At 35.4% G+C, this 19,266-nt stretch overlaps 1 non-coding gene and 1 pseudogene across 2 annotated transcripts; one reads left to right on the top strand and one right to left on the bottom strand.

The window, feature by feature from the left end:
• The first annotated feature begins 11,892 nt into the window (after window positions 1-11,892).
• LOC145576960 (putative serine/threonine-protein kinase WNK11) lies at window positions 11,893-14,488 on the top strand (annotated as a pseudogene). Its single transcript, XR_014098580.1, has 3 exons — window positions 11,893-12,059; window positions 12,630-13,138; window positions 13,741-14,488. The product of XR_014098580.1 is annotated as a putative serine/threonine-protein kinase WNK11 (transcript).
• A 3,044-nt stretch (window positions 14,489-17,532) lies between these two features.
• On the bottom strand, window positions 17,533-17,605 carry TRNAR-CCU (transfer RNA arginine (anticodon CCU)). The gene has a single exon. It is a non-coding gene; the product is annotated as a tRNA-Arg (tRNA).
• Window positions 17,606-19,266: the final 1,661 nt, after the last annotated feature.

Below are 19,266 nucleotides of genomic sequence, written 5' to 3'. Positions count from 1 at the left end.
GCTATAACGAATCCTCCACCACCATCCGCTTTTCAAGCAAGGGCACCTTTCAATCATCAATCCACACAACCACCACCACCTCAGGCCTCAACATTTGATCTTGAATCAATTATGAAGGATTTTACTACCTCCCAAATTCAACAACAAGAGCTTATATCAAGGCAATTTGAGCTACAAGCAAAGCAAAATGAATATTTTCAAAACTCAATCCAATTGCTCACCGCTCAAAATAAGAGGATAGAGACTCATCTTTCTCAACTTTCACAACAAGTGAGTCATCTAACAACTCTTCAAGATCAAGCAAAAGTCCAGACAAAACAATGCAATGCAATATTCGTGAAGAGTGTTGAAGCAACTATAGGAGGACTAGAAGAGAAAGCGTGCAATGTGGAGTCAAGAACAGAGAAGAATGAGAAAGAAGGTCCCAAATATGTCGCTCCACAAGCATATGAAGAGCCGATGCCTTTCCCGCAAAGGTTATCAAAAGCCGTGCTCGATAAGCATTTTGGGAAGTATTCTGAGACTCTTAAAAAGGTATATGCTACCATTCCTTTTTCCGATCTTGTAATTCAAATGCCTCAATTTGCAAATTTTGTGAAAGGAATTCTAGATCATGATCGTAATGATAAGAAATTAGAAAGTTGGGTAGTAAAAGAACAATGTTCTAATCTTTTAAATGATAGCCTACCACCTAAATTGCATGATCCCGGTAGTTTTACTATCCCTTGCATGATAAACGAAACATATTTTGATAGGGTCTTGTGTGATCTAGGTGCTAGTGTTAACTTAATGCCTTCTTCGGTGTATGACAAATTAGGTTTGAAAAACCTTAAACCTTCCCCCGTATCTCTTCAGATGGCTGATAGAACTGTTAGACTTCCTAAGGGTGTAGTTGAAGATGTATTAGTTGAAATTGGTGAACTTGTCTTTCCTGTTGACTTTGTTGTAGTGGATATGAAAGAAGACCATAAGATCCCACTTATCTTTGGTCGCCCTTTTCTTGCTACAAGTCAAGCTTTAATAGATGTTCCTAAAGGACAAGTGACCATTAGAGCTCAGGATAAACAAGTTGTGTTTAAGCTTTTCAATGACCATAATTTTACTTTTGATGGTGGTACTTGTTTGAGAATTGATGCTACTAACCCTTGGGTTGATAAGTGTGTTTCTAATAGAAATCTTGTGAGCAAAAATGACTATATTCCACCACATGATGGATTTAACTGCATCAAAACAAGGTCGGATACAAAGCACATCAACTCTAATTTGAAGGAGTTGTTTGGAGGTGGATATATTAATGAGCAATACCACGGAGTATCTTCTCCGTGTGGTGATCCAGGTTGAGCTAAAAAGGAGGTCGAGCTTATGACCTTAAACAAGCGCTAAATGGGAGGCAACCCATTCCCTTTTTTCCTATTTTTTTTGTTTTATTTTCCCCTTTATTTTCTTTTTCTTGTTTTTGTTTTTTTTTTAGTGTCTAGGGGATATGATGCGACGATTTTTTTAGGGTGGTCCCAGCTCTGCCCTTAGGTATGATCCCTCCTCTGCCAGTAGGGCCTAGTTTTCGCTTTCTCTTGCTTGTTCTTATTCGATATATGTTCACATTGAGGACAATGTGAAGTTTAGCTTGGGGGAGAGATTACTTTTTGCTTTGGGTTGTATATATACGACTATGCCTCAATGATGATATGTAATATATGTGTGATTTTAAAAATTGAAAAACTTGTTTTTGAAAACCCATTCACTGATTGGCTTGGGATTGAACTTGTTTGTGGTTAGAATGGTCTCCCCGCTCGACCAATATGGATAGCTTGAGTACCTATGTGAGACTTTTGAGCCATTGTTGACTGGTACATCTTATTCCAGTCATTCTTTTCATGTGTGTTAGATTTTCCTTCATGTAATTTGATTCTTGGATTTGCTTTGCGATTTTTTGAGACTTATGATGCAATGTGGAAGAGTGATTGAAGTTCCTTTTAGATAATTAGAGCCAAAACTTCTTAGGTGTTTGATGCTTATTCTATTTTCTTTTTATTTTACATTAACTCTTAGGATGAACCAATTTGAGCCACGATTTCCCTTCTTTAACGCCTGACATTTTATGCCTTAGAGCCTTTTTGTAGGTTTATTTGATGGAGAATCAATGTATTATATATGCCCTATTGAGTTGTGTTTGGAAAATAAAAGAGAAAGAAGGAAAAAAAAAGAAGTTAGAAAAAAAAAGAGCAAAAATGAAGAAATTCAGAAAAATAAGTTTGTGTATGCTCTAAGTTTCAAAGAAAAAAAATAAGTTGAAAAAAAAAAGAAAATAATGAGAAAAAGAGGAAAAAAAAATGTGAAGTTTTCATGAGAATTTGAGTTGGAAACCCATGAAGAAGAAAGAAAAGCAATATTTGTCATGCAAATCTATGTTGTCTTAGCTTGTGAAGAAAGTGAGAATAAGGGCATGCTTGTATGTTGTGCGGAGGATATAAGGTTGGTTTGAACCCGACATTTGACTATGTAGTGGGATTAGGATTTTTGTTATTTTTGAGCACCACATTCCCAAATGACATCGTCTAACCCCATATAACCAAGCCTACCTTTATTTAGGATCTCATGACTTCCATACTTGCATCATCGCTTTACAAGTGGAGAAAATCTATTAGCAAATCTAAAGAGGAAAATTGCATGAAGTTGACGTGCATAGTTGCAATTAGGATGAGTGATTTCTTATTCAACCCGTTGTAAACACATGAGTGGCTTGTTTGTTTTATTTTGCACAACTAAAGTGAGATGTTATTCATATATGACTGAGTTGGTTAGGGGAGATGTGTGGAAAGATTGGTTGTCAATTTCGAGTGCTTAAAGTTTATGGTGGTTTTATAATCAATGACTTGCATTTCTTGTTTTTCACTTGGTTTTAATTCATTGGCACATATATTCTTGCTTGAGAGGCTATCTTACTCTTCTTGTGTTTCATGTTTCAATGCTTGAGGACAAGCATTGGTCTAGCTTGGGGGAGTTTGATAAGTCGATATTATACCGTTATTCTTGGGTTATTTGGAATGCGTTTACTATAGAATTTCAACTTATAGTTTGTGTTTTTGTATGTTTTATCCAAGTTGGACTCGATTTCTTCTATTCTGGTTGTTTGGTTGTTATATTGTGATTTTAGGATGAAATGGAGCATTTGGAGTGATTATGAGCATGCCACGACATTTTGAGGTAGATTGGAGAGCTTTGCTGGAGTGATAGATGATGATTGATGGTAATGCTACATGGCCGTGTACCATAAGCTACATGGTCGTTTGATTCTTCCATCCACGCTTACATGCTACATGGCCGTGTACCCTTAACTACACGGTCATGCGATAATTCCAAGTATGAATGTTTGCTACACGGTCGTGTACCACGAGCTACACGGTCGTGTGATTCCATCACCTTATGAAGTCAGCCTACACGCTCGTGTACCTCTCAGCTACACGACCGTGTACGTATATGATGAAATTTGAAGATCAAGTATAGGTCAGCTACACGGTCGTGTACCCATCAGCACACGGCCGTGTACATGTGCGCAGGAGATTTATTTTATTTATTATTTTATGTTTATTTTTAGGAAAGTATAAATAGGGGTTTTAACCCTATTTTAAAACATCTAGTTTTTATGATAGCTTTTCGATTCTACGTTGTTTAGTGAGAGAACACATAGAACTCCATTGAAGCATTCATCTTAATTCAATTTCAAGTATTTCTCTTTCAACCTTAATCTCTTTAATTTCCTATTGTTATTATGTTTTCTTTAATTATTTTTCTTGTTATTTCTATTATCATGTGTGAGTAGTCTCATAATCTAGGGTTAGGTTGAACCCTAATATGGATTGATGTGTTATTTGATTCCCAATTCCCAATTTGATTAATTTATAATTCCTCTTTGTTAGGGTTGGTTTTATTATCAATGATTAACTAGAAATAGTATTATTGAATGTGATTAGGTTTACAACGAAAGTTGATTCTTAACTGATTTTAGAACCCTAATTAAAAGTAAGAGCTTTTATGCATGAAAATAGCTAATTGTTCTTGCTAGGACTTATAGGATGTCGTTCTCAATGTCTTTAATATGTATGATTCCATGAAAATAGGCATGATTGCATGTTAGGGAAGCTATTAGTTGATCGAAAGAAACTCTTAGTATTGTTTTAGGGAGCATCTGTCCTGTGGAATATTAATTGATTTAATTGAGGGAAAGGGATTGTTCTATTGCATTGATTCATATTAGTGGGGATACTTAATCTTAGATGTTTTTAGTTCTTGATTAATTCCATAGTATTATTATTTATTGCTTATTAGTTGATATTGTTCTTAGTTATTAATTCTCACTTATTTGATTTGGTTACTTGCTTAGTAGTTACTTGAGTCTAATTAATTAGTTGAACTATAGTCTCTTGGGATCCGACCCTTACTTGCCCGTCTACATAGTAGTGGTCTTGTTAGGTTATTTTTGTTAGGTACGCGACACGCCTATCAGACTTCATGTCAAGGACGGCTTGAATTTTTTCAGGGTTGGCCTCAATTCCACGTTGATCAATAAAAAATCCGAGAAACTTGCCGGACTCAACACCAAATACACACTTCTTTGGATTTAACATCATCTTATGCCGCCTGAGTTCGGTGAACGTTTCTCGTAGATCCTTGAGATGGTCGGCCGACTCTTTTGACTTGACAATCATGTCATCAATGTATGCCTCCATGTTCCGGCCGAGCTGGTCTCTAAAGACTGTATTAACAAGCCTCTGAAATGTAGCAGGGGCGTTCTTGAGGCCGAATGGCATAACTTTGTAACAATACAACCCCTGCTTGGTCACAAACGCTGTTTTCTCTTGATCTTCTTCCCACAAGGGAATTTGATGGAATCCGGAGTATGCGTCCATGAAACTCATTAGGGCGTGCCCGGCCGTAGAGTCAACCAAACGGTCAATCTTAGGCAAGGGGAAGCTATCCTTAGGACACGCCTTGTTCAAGTCCGTGTAATCCACGCACATCCTCCAAGTCCCATTCGGCTTTTTCACAAGAACTACATTGGCCACCCAATCTGGGTAGAAGCATTGCCGAATGAAACCGGCGTCCAGCAGCTTTTTCACCTCGGCTGCGGCCGCCTGATTCCTCTCTTCTCCGTGATTCCTCTTCTTCTGGCGGACAGGCTTTATCAGAGGATTCACGGCCAACTTGTGTACGGCCAGGTCAGGACTTATTCCTGGCATTTCACCAACTTCAAACGCAAACACATCTTTGAATTCTCTTAACAGCTGCACCAACTCATCCCCAAGCAATCCCAAGGCTATAGTGCCAACACTAACTGTCCGTTCTGGGTGGTTGGAGTCAAGCACTATATCCTGGTGGCTGCCGGCCGGCTGGGGCCTCAGCTCATCTGGCCGGCCGACAGTCATTAATTGCTAGGCTTCTTCTGCCCTGGCCGCCTTACGCTTCTAGCCGACCTGGTATGCTGGGAGTGAGGTTCCTTCTTCCTTAGGCTCGGATAATTTTGGGCCGCGTGCTGTTGGCTTCACGGCCAGCTGATTACATTCCTTAGCCATTCTCTGGCTTCCTTGAATTGTTCCAATTTTTCCGTCCGACCTTTCAAACTTCAGCAACATCAAGTGGGGGACTATGACCGCCTTGGCTGCATTGAGAGTGGGGCGACCAAGGATGACATCGTACCTGGTTAACTCTTTTACCACAAGGAAACGGACGACCATGTCTCTTCCTTCTCCCTTCTGCCCGAAACGGATGGGAAGGTCAATCCGTCCGACTGGATGAATGATATTCCCCCCAAATCCTACTAAGGGTTGAGTTATATCTTGGAGAGCATCTTCTGGGAAGCGTAAATTCCTCAAGGCAGAGAGGCTGATAATATCGGCCGAACTCCCCGTATCAATCAATATTCGTCCCACCTTCAAATTCGCTATCTTCATTACAAAGACCATGGGATCATTGTGCAAAGCCCTGACCTCTCCACGGTCAGCCTCACTTATGATCACTTCAGGAAATGGCTCGGCCTTAACGGCGTCCGTTTGCATCACATTTGACAGGTTTCGAGCATCCTGCTTGATTCCTTTCATGGTAGGGCCGCCTGAAGCAAAGCCTCCTGATATCACGGCCACAAAACCTGAATCAATGCTATTCCCATCATCTTCCTTGTCATTTTTCTTATCACTTTGTTGCTTTTTCTCGGACGTGTTGTCTGTCCGTTTAAAGGTGAATTTGGACTTGGTCACATAGGGTTTCAGCAGACCCTTGTCGGCCAACTTATCCAACAGCCTCTTCAGATTGATACACTCGTTCGTGTCATGACCTACATCCTTGTGGTAATGACAATACTTGTTCTTGTTTCTGTACTGGGCCGAGCCTCTCAAAGGCTGAGGCTTCTCAAACTCAAACTGGTCTTTTATCTCCTTCAAAATGGAGTAGCCATCCTTGTTGAACTCATACTGGGGCTCGTACGTCTTGCTTTTCTTTGACTTGGGTTGCTTGTCATCAGCCACCCAGATTTCTTTTCTTTTGTTTCCTTCTCTCTTTCGGCCGACCGAGTCTTGCTGAGAAGATTGCTTCTTCTCAGCCCCCTTGGCCGGCTGTTCTGATTTGGTGAGCGAACAAAAGTCCGCGGCCTCAATATAGGCTTCGGCTTCCCGCAATACACCTGCGTATGACCGAATCTTTTTTCCTTACCAAATCAAACTTAAAACCATTATGCCTTAATCCCCGGAGAAATTCTGAGTAAGCCATTTCGTCCGGAAGATTATGAATTTGGGCTTTTTCTTGGTTAAATCTTTGGACGTACGAGCGTAGTCCTTCATTCTTTCCTTGGACAATTGTGGCCAAGTTGAGACTTGTCTTTCTTGGTGGGATGTTCTATGAGAAGTTTCCCACAAACAACAAACTGAGGGTGGTAAAACAATTGATGCATCCGGCTGGAAGGCTGTTAAACCAATCCTGGGCCACCCCTTTGAGAGTGGCCGGGAAGCATCTACACCATGTAGCATCATCTACACTTTGCAAGTACATCAAGTTCCTGTACGAAGTAATGTGTTCCTCTGGGTTGCCCGTACCATCATAGGCACCCACTAGTACACTCTTCACTTTTGCTGGTTGAGGAGACGCTAGTATGTCTTGCGAAAACGGAGGCGGCTTATCTCCAAAATTCAACAAACGCATTTGCCAATCGATGGGCTATGGCTGAGCGGACGTTCCAGCCAGGTAGGGAGCTTGGCCGAACATCTGACCATACGGCCCATATTGCCCAAAGACTTGGGGAGTTGGCTGTATCAACCCATTGAGTACTTGAGGGGGCTGATATTGTAATGGCTGAACTGGAACGGGAGTGATAGTATGAGCAGCTTGACTCCTGCTGGAAACGGCCGTGTTGGTGTATTGGGAGAAGGATTGGTTGGAGACTTCATCCGGCATGGTTGGGGTAGAGGCCGTGTCAGAGTATGCGGCCCTCTCCCTTTGCCTGTGCCGAATGTAATCCCTTGCGTCTTTGAAACGCTGTGACGGCTCAGTCTCAACTCTTGTCGGTTGTCTGCCCCTCCCCCCAGCCGACTGTGTTTTCGACAGCAGGCTAGAGAAGTTGGTCCGTGGGACTCGGGGAGACCTTCCATGCGGACGGCGGAATGGGGTGTTACCAGCATCAGTTGCGTTGGTCTTGTTGTTGGCTTTCTTGGAAGTGCCTCCTCTCCCCTTTTGCTGGGTAGCCGCCAACTCCCTGCGGAGCTTAGTCAATTCGGCCATTAGGGTAGCTGGGGTGACAGGAGGTTGTTTGGCCTCTTCAAATGAGGCAGTCAAAGGATTGCTTGAATGTATGGTAGTACGTATGTCTTCTACATATCCGTCCTCGCCTGGGCGAGGACCAGTATTAGGTGTCTGACCATCTAGTGCCATAACGGACGAGTATCCCCACAGACGGCGCCAAATGTTTCGGGGTTTTTTGTGAACTCCTCGGATACTGGTCACGTTTTCCTGGCACCGAGACGTGGACACCTGCAAAACAACGAATATTCCGTTTATCGGAATATTCGCCTCCGACGATCAAGTTAGAGATCAGAAATCGGAAAAGCTAGAGAGAGAAAGTAGAGAGAAGTTGGAGCTCTTAAATGCTCTATATTTATGTTATGTCACAATCCACCCCTCCCATCATAAATGATTGGGGTATTTATAGGGGTGGGAACATGTACCCCTCTAGGGTTTATGCCCTAGAATTTCGTAACATGATTGGCTGCGCAATCAGAGGTTGCCACGTGTCATGGGGGGGCTCCGTTTTACGGCTCTCAAGGGTTTCTCGGGATTTGGGCCTGAGGTCATCAGGGCCTTTTTCTCTTTCTGATGTTGTATTAGGGCGTTTAGAGATGGCTGACATGTGTCACCCTGACAGGTGGACACGTGTCTCACTCTCATAGGGCCACGTATCGCCTTTTCACTGGGCCACGTGTCACTATGAGATTGGGCCACGTACCTGGGGTATTTTTACCCTAAACAAGAGTAGTCAAGTATTGCTCCTTTGGAGCTTTATTTCAAAAAAAAAAAAAAAAAAAAAAAAATTGTAGTCAAGTATGCAATCTATTCATCTATCTATATTAAACCGTTAAAAATCTAAAGTGTTAATCATATCACTAAGGTATATATTGTCGTACGAAATATTACATAATGTTAATCTTTCAAAAATACATATAAGACAATTTGAATTAATTTCTAAATTGAATTAATGCAATAACTCGAGGTATTGTCCGAACCTAAGATCTTGTTAAATTTATATAGGTCATGTTTGGCAAAAGTAACGGTAGCCGGTAGCTTTTTGCGGTCGAGTAGCGGGTAGCTGTTAAAGTAGCGAGTAGCAGTCAATTAGTAGTGGGTAGAGGTTACTGTTAAAATGACGGTTGATTGTATGATTGTTTGGCAAAAGTAGCGGTTGCAATATTAAAATATATCAAAATTCATATAAACATTGTTTAAAAAGTAATAAAAATTTGTCAAACGCTACCCGCTACTTCTAAACGCTACTATTTTTAACGTTTGAAAAAAGCTACCTGAACGCTACCTTTATCGCTACCCGCTACTAGAATCGCTACCTTGCCAAACACTCTCAATTTTTTTCAGTAGTGTTTTCACTGGTCAAAACGCTAACCGCTACCTCAAACGCTACCACCAAACAAGACCATAAGCTTGTATTTTATATAGCCTTCTGACTTATTAGCATTATTACTTAGCAACCTGTTCATAATGAATGGCCACCAATAATTGGTCGTGTGTTCAAATCTAGATTATTATAAAAAGAGATAATACATTTGACGCTCACTGATAAATAACTTTAGATAAAATATTACTCAATACCACGGGAAGTAGTATGTATATAGTTACCTATACGGGTAAAAGAGGAGTCAAGACCCTATAAATGCTTTTTTTTTTTTATTTATTTATTTTTACTCTTTGATCTTTTGTTCATCTTGAAAGAGTGCCAAGAATTTTAGGGGCAAGTTGGAACATCATGAACCATGATGTAACCAAGTGTTACATTTGCTTATGTATATTGTATATTTGCATGCATGCATATATCATACATGTTGCGTAAAATTTGAGTTTTCCAAAATCAGAAATATTTTATACGGAGTTGCCAATTTGGGGCGTATATTATATGAATATGACGCTCCATTAGTATAAAGAGTTGTATTTTTTTTGGTAGTGTGTCGTGTAGTTAATTAGGAGCTTGTTATTTGTTCCCTAATCCCGGTTATCTTACCGAGTATCTTCTAATATAGATTGTAATTAGGTTTTTGATTTAGAAGGTGTTCTAAGACTTCTAACCTCTAACCGATTTTCTTTTGCGTGTGTAAGAAAGTCTACATGACCATGAATGAAGTGGGGAGTACACGATCGTGTATATGTAGTAGGGTACATTCGTACATGACCGTATAGTCTCTAGTTCAATAGTGTGAACTTGGATAATATTTATCAAAACTTATATGAATTGATTATTTTTGAACTTATCAAGTCAAGGAAATAGTGTAATTTAAAGGATTTTAGTTAGTATATATTAGAATTTTTATTAAAGATGTACGTTATGGTACATTTAGCAAACTTAGCTAGTAGTTTACAAATAGAGCTAAGGAAGTGGAACACTCACAAAGACCACTTCCTTATTAGCTCCTTTACAAATTGTATTTTATTCGGTCTTGATGCATATGGTCTCGAGGCACCCACAAAGGCCACAATATAAATATATAATACACAATACCAAAGTAAACCTAATATTGTAATTTTTTTTTTTAATTCTTGGAAAATCCTTGTAATGTAACTTCTTACGATCCTATGGAGTATTAATAATTTTTTTTCTTTTTCTTAAGTATAGAGTCACAAAGACCAGTAATGCAAATTGCAAACGATGCTTGATTTCGTAACCTAGTTATCATTTACATCTTTATTGCACAACTGTATTTATAATAATACTTACAATAATTATTTACGATTAAAGAGGTTGAGTTACTCAAGAGATCACCATAGTACATTAGTATGTAAATAATATAAGATAATACAATATAATTAAGTTTTGATTGCTTTGAGTTTTAGAAGCCATTTTATGTTATTTGTTGATTTTGTCATAGTCAAATGCTGCGTAGAAGGCACCATTGCTTCTTTCAATTATAAAAAAGTCAACTGTCGAACATCATCAACTAACTTTGATGATTCAAAATAGCATGTACGCACGCACACAATCGTGTATTGACCACAAACCCCACTAACTATTCAACTTATACAAGCATCTATCCCCCATGATTTCACATTGATCATTTTTTGGTCCAATCTTAAGAGCTTTATTTCAAATTAAAGGGTTAATTATTCCAAATGATATAACTAATCTTACAATTTTTATTTATTTTTGTTTTTTAAAATAAAGTTAAGAAGGGCTAATAAGGTAAATTGTATGTGGATTAGATTTATTTAGTGAAAAAAAGTTCTTGTCTTTAGAAAATAGTTAGTACTTCGTAGTTAAGTAATTTTCACTCATGTGAACATATATTATTTTGTTATATGAACTTAGGGCCTGTTTACTTCAGCTTAATTTCATTTCAATTCAGTTCAGCTCCAATCAGTTCAGTTTAACTCTAATCAGTTCAGTTCAGTTCATCTGCTAATTTCTTTCTCTCATAAAATATTCATTTAAGCTCTATTCAATTCAGTTCAGTTCAGCTCCAATCAGTTCAGTAAATATGAACATGCCCTTACTTAATCTCATCTGAATTATTAATTTTCTAGAACTTAAGTTATTTGAAGTTGTTTTCCTAAAATTATTAATAAATAAAAGAAAAGAACATGGCTTAAATATCATTCCGCATCATTTATTTATAAAATCCATGTTTTGTTCTCTTAAACTTTTTTTTTGTTGAACTGAAATTAATTTTACTGAAATGAAATTATAAATTATTTTTGATGGATTAAAATTATTTATACCAATCAAAGCTTATTTTTCTATTATATTTTTTTTATCTAACGTTACTAATTTTTACTGATTAAAAATTCATTTTTATTAAACTGGACTTATTTTTCACTGAACTGAAATTGAAATTATTTTTTACTGAATTAAAAAATATGTATATAGTGATGTCATGTATTTCATAACAGTAACATTATGCCAGTTGACTAGTATTAGTATATTGATGGAATATGCTATTGTACCTTAAATGTGTTTTAAAAAAATATCATAGCATATGTTATTACCTTATATAGAATGATTTTGCCCAAAAATGAGAAGATTATTTCCATGCACAAAAGATAACATACAATTCACCATATCACATCCCCTTTGATTCTCTTAAAAAAAATTACAATATCAAATCCAAAATTACAAAACATTTTTTGTAATCTACCTTTTCACCTAACCTAAATAGTAAAAAAGTTCCTACACTATATAAATAAAGTTGCTGATGGGCTTCTATTGCTATGAGTTTTGCTCTCTCTTCAAATTGTGTTGCCTTTTCTCTCCTCCTCCTTGCCGTTGCATAGACTCTCCTCCTCCCTCAAATCACTCTAATAAGGTAATTTCTCTCCCATTTTTTTCTTTTCATATATTTTTTTATATAAATTTTTCTTGAATTTTGATTTATAATATTATTTAGGTGCAAATTATCCTAGATTAGGGTATTAGTATTTTTTTTTGGGTTTTTTTTTTCTTGTATAAATTTAATTTTTTTTATGAATATACATAGGATTGTTATATAAAAAAAATGTTTTAGATGACCTCAAAAAAAAAATGTTTTAGATGATTTTTGTATAAAAACATTTTGTTATATAAAAAATGTATAGCTTTGGTTCCTAGATGATTTTTTTTCATAGTTATTATTCTTGTAGTTTTTCATTAATTTTGATTTTAATTAATTCAAAGGAATATAAAATTAATGTAGGAGAGCTATAATAGCGACCCATCAACCTCATTGAAGTGCAATATAATCAAGTAATTACTTGCCTTTAAAAACATTGAATTCCTTTTTATTATACAAGTGTTCTTTTTAGATGGTAGAGAGTCAAGCCATTTTTAATATGTACGTTCTTTAAATAAAAATAATTATATTATTATTAACAACAACAAACAATTCAATCCAGCACAGATGCCTATTGAAACGGAGGATTTGGACCCACCCGATAGCGACTCGGAGCCGTTTGTGGAGGTGGACCCCACGGGGAGGTACGGCCGCTACGATGAACGCCTCGGTGTCGGGGCCGTGAAGAAGGTGTATAGGGCATTTGATCAAGAGGAGGGCATAGAAGTGGCATGGAACCAAGTAAGTTGAAACAATTTAGTGGCGATAGTTCTATGATAGATAGGTTATTTTCCGAGGTTAGGCTATTACGGAGTTTGAAAAATAAAAATATAATCGCGTTGTATCATGTTTGGGAGGATAAGGCTCATAACACATTAAATTTTATTACCGAAGTTTGTACCTCGGGAAATTTGAGGGAGTATAGGAAGAAACATAAGCAAGTTTCTTTAAGGGCTTTGAAAAAATGGTGTAAGCAAATTTTGAAAGGGTTGGAATATTTGCATACTCATGAACCTTGTATCATACACCGCGATCTCAATTGCAGCAATATTTTTGTCAATGGTAACATTGGTCAGGTAACGATCCGATTCTTAGCCTTTTGATTTACTTTATTTAGGTGTTTTCGGGTTAATTCTTCTTCTGATATATTGTGTTGTGTTATGCTATGTCAGACATAGGTATGTATATCATTTTTTTGTTTTCAAATGAAACATTTATTTTCTAGAGTTATGTCGCGATTTCTAGAAACACCACATAAAATCTTGCAATAGTTTATTGGGTGTAAATGAGCTTTACTTTAGTCTTGTTTGATTTCATTCCAAACTAGATGCTATATCATGTGATGTGATTTCAATGTTATTTATTTCATTCCAATTATATAAATATATGATATTTTTTTGTGATCTTGTTATCCTATACTCCGGAATTTAAAACACGTTTATACTTTATTTTTACTTTTATTATTTAAAAAGATAAGTAATTTATATTTTTTTGAAATGAATGCCACAACTTTTTAAGTATAGGATCGGATAAGATAATATACGTACTCCATACTTTGTAATTCATAAGTAAAATTTTTTATATCAACATTTAATATAATATTGTTTTAAAACTATATAGTATAGAATATAAATGTTAAAAGTCTTTGATATATAAGAGTGGCATTATATTGCAATAGGTGAAAATTGGGGATTTGGGTCTAGCAGCAGCAGTAGGAAGGAGCCATGCTGCACATTCCATCCTAGGGACACCGGAGTTCATGGCGCCGGAGCTTTACGACGAGGACTACACCGAGCTAGTCGATATATACTCATTTGGGATGTGTGTAATTGAACTTGTTACCATGGAAATACCTTATAGTGAATGTAACAACGTCGCTAGGATATATAAAAAGGTAACGTCTGGGTTAAGGCCTCAAGCCCTTGACAAGGTTAAGGATTCGGAAGTGAAGGCGTTCATTGAGAAGTGCCTAGCTCGGCCTAGGGCTAGACCCTCTGCGACCGAGCTTTTGGCTGATCCTTTCTTTGATGACATTATTGATGATGATGAAAACAATGAACAAGAGTAGATGAAGTATGTTAGAGATATGAATATTTTTCCGATATCTCATATCTCTAACAAAGTAGTAGAAACTTGCATAGATTTTAATAGGAACTGAGCCTCCAAAGTTTTTTTTATTATTGTTGTAGGCTTGGTTTCATATCTTTGTCACATGTTGCATGATTTGTTGGACTATACAATATTTGATAGGTTATTATGTAATATTTGGTTTGATCTAGGTTTTTTAACATAGGAAAAAAAAAAGTGTTTTGAGGGAAATAATAAAGGTTTAATTAGAATTTGGGAGTGAATGAAATTTATCTCTGGGATTACAAAAATGTAAATATAATTTCCAGGGAGATTATTTGGATGGTATTTGATCTGAATTTCTATTGTGTTGCACATTATGTTTGGCATATTGAATTGATGAATTTATTCTACTTTAATGTCTTAGTATTATCTTTTCTGCTTTACATTATATATATATAAATAAATGCCCTAAAAATCATCATTATTCTTTTAATACATGAATTAGTTAGGTGAAGAAGTCAAGTAGGAATTTATATATGTATAAAAAAAAAAGTTGTTAGGAAAATTGGTAATCACATATTGAGTGATTTGAGTCAAACCACAACTTTGGAGGACAAATTGCTAATCACAGCTCATCACCCTGGCCTGAGAGTGCTATTGCTATGACAGTAAGTCCATAACCCCTAACTTTTTGTCGAGTCAACTCTGCCCATGTCGTTACATGCTATGTAATGAAAAATATACTCGTATAATACAATTGTTATATAAATCATATGTGTGTGATCAATTAGACTTACTGATAGTAGTTATACAATAAAAATCTACATCATTTTGTATGAAACCAAACAAAGTAGAAAATGTAGAATTTTTGCATTGGTATGTATAAATAAACACTTATTAAGCTAAGTTACATTTTATTATGTTAATCAATGAGTAATACATAAGTAAGCAATTTTTAGAAATTTGAACTTTGAATTGTTTAGTTGCATTTTACTCAAGTCATAAAAAGACATCCTCATACTTTTGAAGGTGGATTATTCCTTGGTGATAACTTCCAATACACAAACTCAATCATTGCCACATAAATTATTAGAATGTGTACTTTTGCATGTAAAGTAAAAAGAAGATCGAAGATAGTGTTTGAAAAATGTTATTCTATTATTTTCCCAAATTTTCAATGAGAGAAATTTAAGAAAGTGACACAAAATTTTCATACGGGGTCATTTCATAAATTATACTACCATATACTTTCTATTAACCTAGAATAGATTACGTGTATGCGCGTGGTAAGAGAGATTTATTACTATCTTCATCTATCTAAAATTTAGGTAAGATCTTACATATAGTTAATTTTAGACGGATAGTAATTAATCTCTTACCCACGTGCGTGCATACTTGTAATCTATTTAACTTATGAAAAGATATCAAAGAGGAATTTATATATTGCGTTAGTGTTAATAATAATTCTTCTTACTTGGACGTACAATTACGTTTAAACAAACTTCAAAGTTGAAATCACGAGAATTAAAAAAGTAATTTGAGAAATAAAAAATGGCAGATAAACTATTAAAGAAGAACAATAATTCTGGATATCTGACATATTTGAGTGTGTTGCTAAAAGATGTGTTATTGTGCTAGTCCTACTAGCAAGACTGCAAGAGTAATAATTATTCTTCTCCCCTTTTTTTTTATTTTCCCTTTAATTAAAACACATAAAGTGGTTAAGCAATACTTGTATTTTTTAAGCATGAGAAACCTTTCGGCGGTATACTATGTTATGATGTTATCAATATCAAAGTCAATGTGCATGATTTCTTCCTCTATATGACTTTTTATTTAAGGAACTCAATCATATCTTTATATCCTTTTGAGGATATAAACAATTATACTTCTAATATTTCAAATACTCTCACCGTTTCTAACATATGTTCGTGTTTGTTTTAATGACAGTTACCATCGCACAATTTTGAGCATCAATGTGTTCACTATTATTAGTAACATGTTTGTCATTTATCTTTTAATTTAATTGTATGCATCTCTTATTAGATGTCCTTATTTACTAATGTACTATCAGGCCTAGCACTATATTAAATCACATTACTCCGTAAAAAAAAGGGGGAAAAAAGCGCATTAGGGCATGCACTAAAATAACAACCGTCGACTGAGGGATACAAAGTACTACAAGCATCTCAATCTTCAAAATTATGAGACCTTATCAAATTAGAGTATAATACTACATAACAAAACTAATACTTCATATGTAGTACAACTTATTATAATATAGATTATGTAAGAGTTTACACTAAAGGAAATAATCTGCGCAAGTGATGCATTTATTTTATTTTAAAGCCGAGGGAGTCATAGTGAAATAAATTGATGTTTGTGGTCAAGAGCATGCTTTCTCAAAAAGATGTCCTTGAAATCTATCGTTACCAAAAAGATGAAAAGCAAACTTGAATCGCTTGAACGCTAGTGTAAGAAAGAAGGGTGAATGTCGTGATCAATCAACCTCTTAACTAAAGTTGGGGATCAAGGAAAAAGCCACATGAAAAAAGTTGGTAAGAATAGTGAGCATCAAGTTTCTTGATTATAGGATGCACATGGAATAATGCAACAAAATCGTCTTAGCAGTCATTGAGATTTTCAGATTTTGTTACGTTCGTCTTATTTTCACTTAGAGTTTCTTAAAAAGAAAAAAGAAAATAGTTAGATAAGTTTAAGAAAAAATTAATTTTGATGGGTTTTGATAGTGTTTGATAATGTTTATCTAAGCCCATGCCCAACCTAAGCCCATGCAATCATACATGACGCTACCTATTGGAAATTGCATCACCCAAATTTGGAACTAACAAACTTTGACCTAATTAATGCAAACGAGATTTAATCCTCTCAAATCTTAACTATCTATCTTGATCTTAAGATTTTAACCAAGTCAGCTAAAAAATATCTTCATCTTGACCTAATTAGTAGTCATCTTAATAGATTGTTTTGACCTACCCAACACGTTAAAACCTAACATGCATGGAGTAACATCCACATACATAGATACAATAAACACAATTGATGATTATGCATGTGACGGATTTAACAACAAATTCCCAAGATATATATTAACCAAGTCAGCCATCTTGAGCTAATTAGTTGTCCTCCTAATAAATTGTTTCGACAATTTGACCTAGCCAACACGTTAAAACCTAACATGTAGTAATAGTAACTGCAACATCCACATATATAGGTGCAACATACACAATTGATGATTATGTAAGTGATGGATATAACAACAAATTCTCAATTGGTATTAATCCAATATTTTATTTTTCAAAAATATAAATGCTCAGAAATTACAGTGGAATGAAGCTAGAAACGCAAGAGGCAAGACTAACACGAAAAAATGAAATGACGCGTCAGGTAGGGGTCGAACCTACGACCTTCTGCTTAGGAAACAGACGCTCTATCCACTGAGCTACAGACGCCTTTGTTGTTTAATGTGGTTTTCTAATAATTAGATTCTATAGTGGAAGTATTAGTGTAACATACAGATATAAAAAGAAATCAAGCTAACCTTTTTTATCACATGCTCCATTCTTCATATTAACTTTGTGTTTTACTACTAATTTATAGGATGCAATATTTAGACATATATTGCTCTCCGTTTCTTTATCTAAATTTATATACATTTGGTTTTATTTACGGGTATTAAGAAAAATATTTTGAAAATAGGTAAAATGAGAATATTTGTTTTGAGAGTAGGTAAATATTTTTGGGAACATATTCTTTAAGATTGAGTAAAAATATTGGTGAGTGAGAATAGTTGCTTTGATATTATGTAAATATTTTAATAAATAAATAAGAATAGCTGCATTGGAACTTGGAATTAGGTAAATATGAAGATATTATTGGAAGTAGAAAACGTAAACAAAGAAAAGAAATGCTAAAAATGAAAATGTAACCATAAAAAAGAAACGGAGGAACAGAGGATATATGTTGATTGTTGATTGTAAAAAACTCAAATTTATTTAATTTATGGTTGTAATTTGATATAATACATATACTACATCATGCATATAAACATTAATGCATTTTTTTAAATAGTACTCGTAGTATAAATATGAGAATTTATGATAAAATCATACATGGATCAATGCTATTAAATGCAAAATAATTTGTAATCTCTACCTTTACCTTCTTATATGAAAGTTTATATTATTGTTGCAACACTATCATATATGAAAGATTTGCATGTACTTTGTATTATATTGATCAAAATGCAAATATATTGATCAAAATGCAAATCGTTATACTACAGAAATCCTGATCTTCTTTTTATGAGCTTTGTAACTCGATCTAAAAATTGAACATTTTAAATCTTTATTCTTACTTGTTCGATCATGGAATAAATTGCTAATAAGGTTTTGTTTAGATGATGGAAAATTTGGGATGTTTTTCTCTTACTCGATCCATGTATTGAGCGTTTTTTTAGGAGTATAATTCTTTTCCATGCATAAATAATTCCATTTATAGAAGATTCTCCCAAGAATTTGTTCACTTTAGCTAGGTTTATAAGGAAGGGAACTACGGAGTATAAAGTACTCGTAAACAAAATGCACACATTTATCGAATTATATTGAAGCTAAGAATTAAAATTAAGTGAAATGACTATATAGATGAAATAGTCACATGATGGAAGTCAATAGCTTTGAATACTACACCGTATTTAAGTCTATATATAGACTCTCTATTCTCTAATGACTTGAGAAATCATATTAATGTGATTAGACAGACACCCTTGTGTTAATAAATGAATAAATTTGCATAGCATGGACAAAGTAAGAGAACGAACCAATTGAGGATCATGGAGTTGAGGGATGTTTGTCCCAGGCCACCATCTCCCCCAGGAGTGACCTGTGTTCGATCCTCACCCACCTTTCGTGTTAAAGTTTAACTTACGACAAAGGCCTCCCTAGTCCCTCCGTTCTATTTACAACAATTTAACATTGACATTATTCATAATTCATATATACTTACACTAAGGGCATGTTCACATTTACTGAACTGAAATGAGCTGAAATGAATATTTTATGAGAGAGGGAAATTAGGAGCTGAACTGAACTGATTGGAGCTGAACTGAACTGAA

Source organism: Chenopodium album, chromosome 13 (genome assembly GCF_948465745.1).
Source record: "Chenopodium album chromosome 13, dcCheAlbu1.1, whole genome shotgun sequence".
Lineage (NCBI taxonomy): Eukaryota > Viridiplantae > Streptophyta > Magnoliopsida > Caryophyllales > Amaranthaceae > Chenopodium > Chenopodium album.
Note: the sequence above shows the minus strand (reverse complement) of the source record. Positions and strands in the feature narration are given on the sequence as shown.